This window comes from Dipodomys spectabilis, unplaced genomic scaffold (genome assembly GCF_019054845.1).
Source record: "Dipodomys spectabilis isolate Male_0828 unplaced genomic scaffold, ASM1905484v1 ptg000172l, whole genome shotgun sequence".
NCBI lineage: Eukaryota > Metazoa > Chordata > Mammalia > Rodentia > Heteromyidae > Dipodomys > Dipodomys spectabilis.
Window position 1 is genome coordinate 2,128,502 of NW_024870849.1, and position 7,080 is coordinate 2,135,581.

General features: G+C 33.5%; 1 pseudogene; it reads right to left on the reverse strand.

The window, feature by feature from the left end:
- Positions 1-5,443: 5,443 nt before the first annotated feature.
- Positions 5,444-5,539, reverse strand: LOC122119539 (annotated as a pseudogene).
- Between the last annotated feature and the right edge of the window lie 1,541 nt (positions 5,540-7,080).

The window sequence follows — 7,080 nt, forward strand, 5'->3', positions numbered from 1 at the left end:
CCTTTAAAAACTTGAAAAAGGATATCAAAACAGAACTTAGGTAATGGCAAAAACTCCCATGCTCCTGGATTGGAAAGATCATCATCATGAAAATGGCAATTCTTCCCAAGGCTATCTACAATTTCAATGCGATACCTATCAAAATTCCAACCACATTCTTCAAGGTAACAGAAGAGGCAATCCAAAAATTCATATGGAACAATGAAAGACCCCGAATAGCAAAAACGTTCCTCAACAGAAAGAACACTGCTGGAGGAATATCAATACCAAATTTCAAACTCTACTATAAAGCCATAGTAATCAAAACATCATGGTACTGGCACAAGAACAGACCTCACGAGCAATGGAATAGAATTGAAAACCCAGAAATGAACCTACAGACCTATAGCCATGTAATCTTGAATAAGGGAGCTAAAAAAAATAGAATAGAAGAAAGACAGCCTCTTCAGTAAATGGTGCTGGCAAAATTGGTTAACTATTTGTAGAAAACTAAAGCTAGTTCCTTATATATCACCCTGCACCAGAATCAACTCCAAATGGATCAAAGACCTTGGGGTCAAAACAGACACTCTGAAAACATTAAAAGATGGAATAGGAGAAACCCTAGGACTCCTTGGCGCAGGCCGAAATTTTCTTAATACAGACCCAGGAACACAACAAATCAAAGAAAGGTTGAACAAATAGGATTGCATGAAGTTGCAGAGCTTCTGCATGGCAAAGGACATAGCTAGCAAGATCAATAGAAAACCCACAGATTGGGAGAAGATCTTCACTAGCCATACACCGAACCAGGGTCTCATAACTTAAGTATACTTGGAACTCAAAAAATTAAATCCCCCAACAACAAATCCTCAAAGAAACAACTGCCCAATAAGTAAGTGGGCTAAAGACTTAAAGAGAAACTTCTCTGAAGAGGAAAGAAGAATGGCCAATTGACACATGAAGAACTGCTCAACCTCCCTAGCCATAAAAGAAATGCAAATCAAAATAACATTTAGATACCACTTCACCCCAGTTGGAATGGCAAAAATCAACAACTCTAATAACTTATTTTGTTGAGAGTAGGACACAAAACACAAGATTAATCTTAATCATTTTAAAAGACCTTTATTTATACTACAAATTCACTCTTATAACTATAAAGATTCTAAAACTAACTGAAGTGCATAGACACAATGGAAATAATTTAACTTTATCATCTACATTCAAAGGACTGTGTTAATAGAAAAGAGTTATACTAATAATTACCTTACCAAATTCACTTACATTCTTTTATTCTATTTCATTTAGTTTCATATAAACTGGCTTTTCATAAAATGATGCATAAAAAGCCTATATACCCACTTACATTTTCATATCTTAATATTTATTTCAGAAATGTCTTTAGCTGCATAGTCAATGAACTGAAATAATACTTAAATATTCAAAGGCTTTTCAGAAATTGCAAGACTCTCTCTGGGATGTTATTTTTATTGGAAAAGATATTCAAAAAGCTCTATTTGTTAAAGTTGTGATATTTACTCCCACAAAACAGTCATTAGTGAAGTTCCCTTTGCATGTACAAAACAACTTCACATATATTCACAATCTGGAGATGACACATGATTTTTGTTTGTTTATGAAAGGAATATCTAACAAGCATAACTACAATACTTATTTTCAGTCAATAAGATGGGGTATTCAAACGTAATATGGGATTGATTATCTCTTAGTGAGAAGAGATATGATCTTACAAAGAAAGTTATTTTCAATAGAAATCCGGAAAGAGTTTATTCACCTTGGATTTCACAGGAATAACCAGAAAGTAATAGTTGTTTGGTCAAGTCAGTCAAACTTACTTCATGAGTGTAACTTAAATTTATAACCCATATAAGATCCCAGATACATATTTTGTACTGACAGTCATCATATAGTAATAACTTACTACCTAATTATTTCTGTATCTTCTAACCTAACATATAAGAGCTGAAAGCAGTCTCTTTTATATAACTTAATGTTGTAAATGCTTTGGTTATGATGATGTTATTATTTGACAAATAAAATGTACAGAAGGGTGGTTCCAATGAAATGACATGACAGAACACTGATAAATAAAAACATTACAACATTTAACTCTTTTCAGCCTCACCCTGTCCACATTGGCAAGCAACATTGCAACAGCACATGCACACATATACACAACACACATGTGCGCACATGTACACACACATATACATGCATGAAAAATTCAGGGTTTATTGTACAAAAAAGTTTAAATAAAATATTAGTGATTAGGAGAAATGATAATTTGCCTTATTACAAAATAATACATAATCTAGTCACCACAGGTTTTACATTTTACCTACCTCTCCACATGTGACCACTTAATTTATTTCTAATTAATTAATTACCTAAATAATTAATTCATTTCTTTGGTGCTAATACTATGGCTTGAACTCAGGGTCTGGCCCTGAGCCAGAATTTGTTATTTTGTTTTGTTTTAGTTTTCTTCAAGGCAAGCATTTTTCTGCTTGTACCACAGCTCCATTTCTAGCTTTTGCTGGTTACTTTCAAATCAGAGTCTAATGGATTTTTTTTCTTAGTCTGGTTTCAAATCACAATCCTCAGATTTCATCTTTCGTATTAGCTAGGATTAAAGACATGAGTCATCAGTGTGGCTTCTACTTTTTTCTCTATACTTATGTAATGCACACATTTAGATAGTAATTTGAAACTGAAAGTATGAAAGCAAGATGTACAATGATGATATTGTCTTGTCAGAAATTCAAGTTAGTAATGTAAAGTTCTTCTTAATACCATACACAAAAATACCATGATATAATGTAAGAGAACTCATTATTGAATATATGAGCTTAGGAGCTTTCTAATAGATCCATTATTTATTGTTACCCAACATTAGAAAAAAAATGTATAATGTAGTAGTAAAATGGAAGTCCTTTGCATGACTACTTAAATTCCTTGTGTTTTTATTGACACTTGATTTCATCTAAATAAGTAGGCCTGTCTATTGTCTTCATGTGATTTTGATGATTGAAAGTGCTTAATGAGAAGTTAAAATGTATTAGTAGTCCTTTGCTATCAATTCTCACTTTTTCTTCTTGGAGTATATAATGTTCAAAGCAATAGTTCAGAATCAGCACACACACACAAAAAAAAGTTCAGAATCATGCTTCCACTTACACTGGAAGCATGATTGGCCTGACTTCTCTAGCTGCTTTCCTAGCCTGGACCTATTCCTTCACTGTACAGGAAAAGTGGGATTCAATTGATTTCAGTCAGATCTGTTACTAGAATTATCAAGGATTTAGATTCTTATCTGTAATTTGGTCAAAGATGTTTCTCTCTATGTAGGCTACTAAAAATGTATTTCCTAATTTCAAGTAAATACATACATTCTATTCCCATCATTTAAAAAAATTTTTTTTGCTTGCTCAATAAATTGATCAGAGGCATGGATTTTGTTGCTAACTAGGTCATTGCACATCTCTCTTCCTCTCTCCTTCATGGTTCTCATAGATAATATGATTGCTCCATAATTATCCTAATTTAATTTGCTTTAATATTTTTGGTTGCATCATTTCATTTTCTGCTCTGCCATTCCCCAAATCATTTATACAGAAGGCATTATTTCATACTTTCTCATTCCTAGAAGGAGCTGCACATGAAGACACCACTGGTCCTCATTTTCAGTCTTTACCTTTGAATACGGTGTAACATCTTTCCTCTGCTCTCCATCAATTCCCTCTACCCTAGTTAGAATAATTTTGAATAGTAAAAATGGAAAAAGAGAAAATAAATCATGGTTAAAAACATAAGCAAGAATTCACCAGATATTTCTGACCAGTTCTATCAATGTGAATTATTAGGGAAATACATGGACACCTCATTCCCACTGGGAAATACATGGACACCTCATTCCCACTGGTATCAAAGTCTCTGGTTAGGCAATTCTGATGAAGATGAAGAAAAGGATGAAAAAGTAAGGAATGGTATCAATTACAAGAAAAAAATGGAGAAGGATCCAAACAAATTTCTTTGGGCTGCTGAAAATGATCGGCTTGCTACAGTGCAGCGACTACTTCAAAATGGCCACTCATGTGAATACTAGGGATGACAATGTGTATACCCCTCTTCACCGGGAAGCCTACAGTGGACACTTAGACATTATCCGTGAGTTGGTGGCTCAAGAGGAACATACAATAACTGTAGATGCCTGGACACCCCTGCACAGTGTATATATGTGGAATAATACCAGAGTGGCTTCTTTTTTACTTCATCATGATGCAGATACCAATGACAAAATTAAAGGCCTCTTGTCCCCCTTGCTGCTGAGAATTGAGTTAGCAAAGATATTCTGGATCTCCTCCTGTTGAACCATTATGTCAATCCAGGCCTGAAGAACAACTTGGAAGAAACTGCATTTGATATTGCCAAAAGGATAAATATGTATCACTACCGCTTGGAAATTGTGGAAGGCTTTACGAATTGTTCTTCTAAGTTCTAATAGTTCAGTTAAGTTTCTTAAATTTCAAAAATGCCAATCCGTCCTTTGTGTCCATACAAAATATTTTCACAATACAAATAACAGCAATCAATATCTTGTTTTGTGGGGTTTTTTTTGGTCAGTTGTGGGGCTTGAACTCTGGGCTTGGGCTCTATCCCTGCACTCTTCAGCTCAAGGAGAGCTCTCTAGCGCTTGAGTCACAGCTCCACATCTGGTTTTCTAGTGGTTTATTTGAGAAAAGAGTCTTATGGACTCTCCTGCCCGTGCTTTTAACTGTGATGCTCAGATTTCAGTCTCCTGAGTAGCTAGGATTATAGGCGTGAGCCTCCAGCGCCCAGCAACAGCGATATCTTACTGTAAAAATTCATGGATTCCGTGGAATTCTTCCAAGTGAATTGCCTGCCTTTGATGTCAAAATGTATTCAAGAGTTTTTGTATACATCTATAATGAGTTCTGCAGAGTGTGTGATTTCTTAATCAGAAAGAATTTTCTTACCTGTTGAAATCAGTAGTACAGAAACTAAAGTATTTCTGATGCTTGGCTGGAAAAGTATATTTTAAAATATTCTACATTCTATGTTTGTAAAATGCCTATAATCTATTTTATCCTCTCCTAGGTATACTCTGAATTCTACATTGTTTTATAATATATAGGTTCATTATTGTGTCCTTTCAGATTGCATTCCATATAGAAACAGTTTAAGATTCCTTTTTTTCCTAGGTCCTTATAGTATTATATTTCTTTGGGATAAAATGTCAAAGTTGTATAATTTCAAAAGTTTTGTAAAGTTTATGCTACATAAAGGCTTTTCTAGTGTGAAGATTTAATACACTGATGTCAAACTAACTTTTAATTATATGAATTACGTGTATTGATACACTTGTAATTTTGTAATCAAGTTTTTAATAACTTTTTTCATTTCTTGTATCTGTAGAATGAAAAATATGGAATATTCACAAATTTTCATATCATCCTTGTGCAAGTGCCATGTTAATCTCTGTATTTTAATTTGGGTATATGTGCTACAGAAGCATGTAGTATCCTCTAAATTTAAGTAGTTAATGAGACAAACTTTATACAGGCGTATATCCTTGGTTGCCTAACAATGCTATTGATCTTATTTCCCTAAAATTCTGTGAATATTGGAAAAAAATTATATTGTTCAGTCGATTGCTCACATACGCAATTTTTTTCTCCGTGACAATTTTAAGTCTTTTTAATGTGGGATTTAATCGTACTTTCAAGTATTTATATATAGGTCCAAAGGTGATGGCTTTTTCAAGTACTTATTTATCCAACTGAGCATTGTGGAGCTAATGGATTCAAAGTAAGCCTTGCGTAAGAACTACTTCTAAACTTCTACAACTGAAATTTTCCAAATGAGGTCTTACTGACACAAATGTTTACCTGGTCCTTTACTCTTCTTCCCTGTAGGAACAGACCAACCAGAATATCTTACCCTGAGAGTATAGATTATATTACTTGAACAAAATTAATCTTAGTTACAAGGTATCATAGAGAGAGGAACAGTTCAGACAGAACTTTTCATACTAAAATATAATTAATCAAAATATAATTGTTTATAATACCTACCATTTCAAAAGTAGCTAAAGCCAAGAAGGTGAAAAAATTGTTCATATGCATGATGACCTAATGTCCTGGCCTGTCTATCATCCAACCAGGCAGGAACTTACACTGCTGCCTTTCTATAACCAAATATTTTCATAGTTGCAGGAGGAGTCCATATGTTTCTCCTCAATATTAGGCTTTAAATTGATAATGTATTAATCATAATATTTCCTCTTACCTCCAGGCTGTAAATCTACAAGTGGTAAACCTTTAGGTCTAACTCTATCAAACACTGAGGTAGAGATAATGCAATAATACTTTAAAACAGAGTTGCCTTTGATACACTAACTACAACAGAACAATGTAAAACACGTGCCTTTTCATTATGTTATATATTATTATATATTTTATATTTATATGTGCTGATTTTTTATTTCACACAGTGAAACTTACTAGAATTAGTTGATAATTTGACAAATATATTGATATTATTTATTCCAATAAAGAGAATTGGAATGTAAATAATTAGGCTTAGAATATATATTAGAATATAAAAAAATAGTGCAATGTCTTCGGCATAAACTTGTGATACCTTCTAAGTGTTCTTGGTCTTCTGAATTCACAGGGTAAAAAAACAATGTTGTTTTCCTCTAATCTATAAGGGATTTTACTCTGCTGCTCTAGTTATTGTTTTAACTCATTATTCCCAAACTGTTTTTCTCCATATTTCTGAAGCATTCCTACTGATTATGGCCAAATTTTGCTGATATGATGTCTAAAAAAATATTATTATTCTGCAGGACCCGTGGGTCCTAGGATCCCAGGTTCCAGTTACCTGCATCATCAGATAATAGTCGCAAAACTTCTCACCTAGGCCTATGTAACATGCCAACAGAAAGTAATTGAAGACCCATCTCAATTTCTCATTTCCTATATTTCAGGACCCCAATTCTTCAAGATGAAGAAATTAGCAGTAAGCAATTTTATAATGCAAGGCAACTTAAAA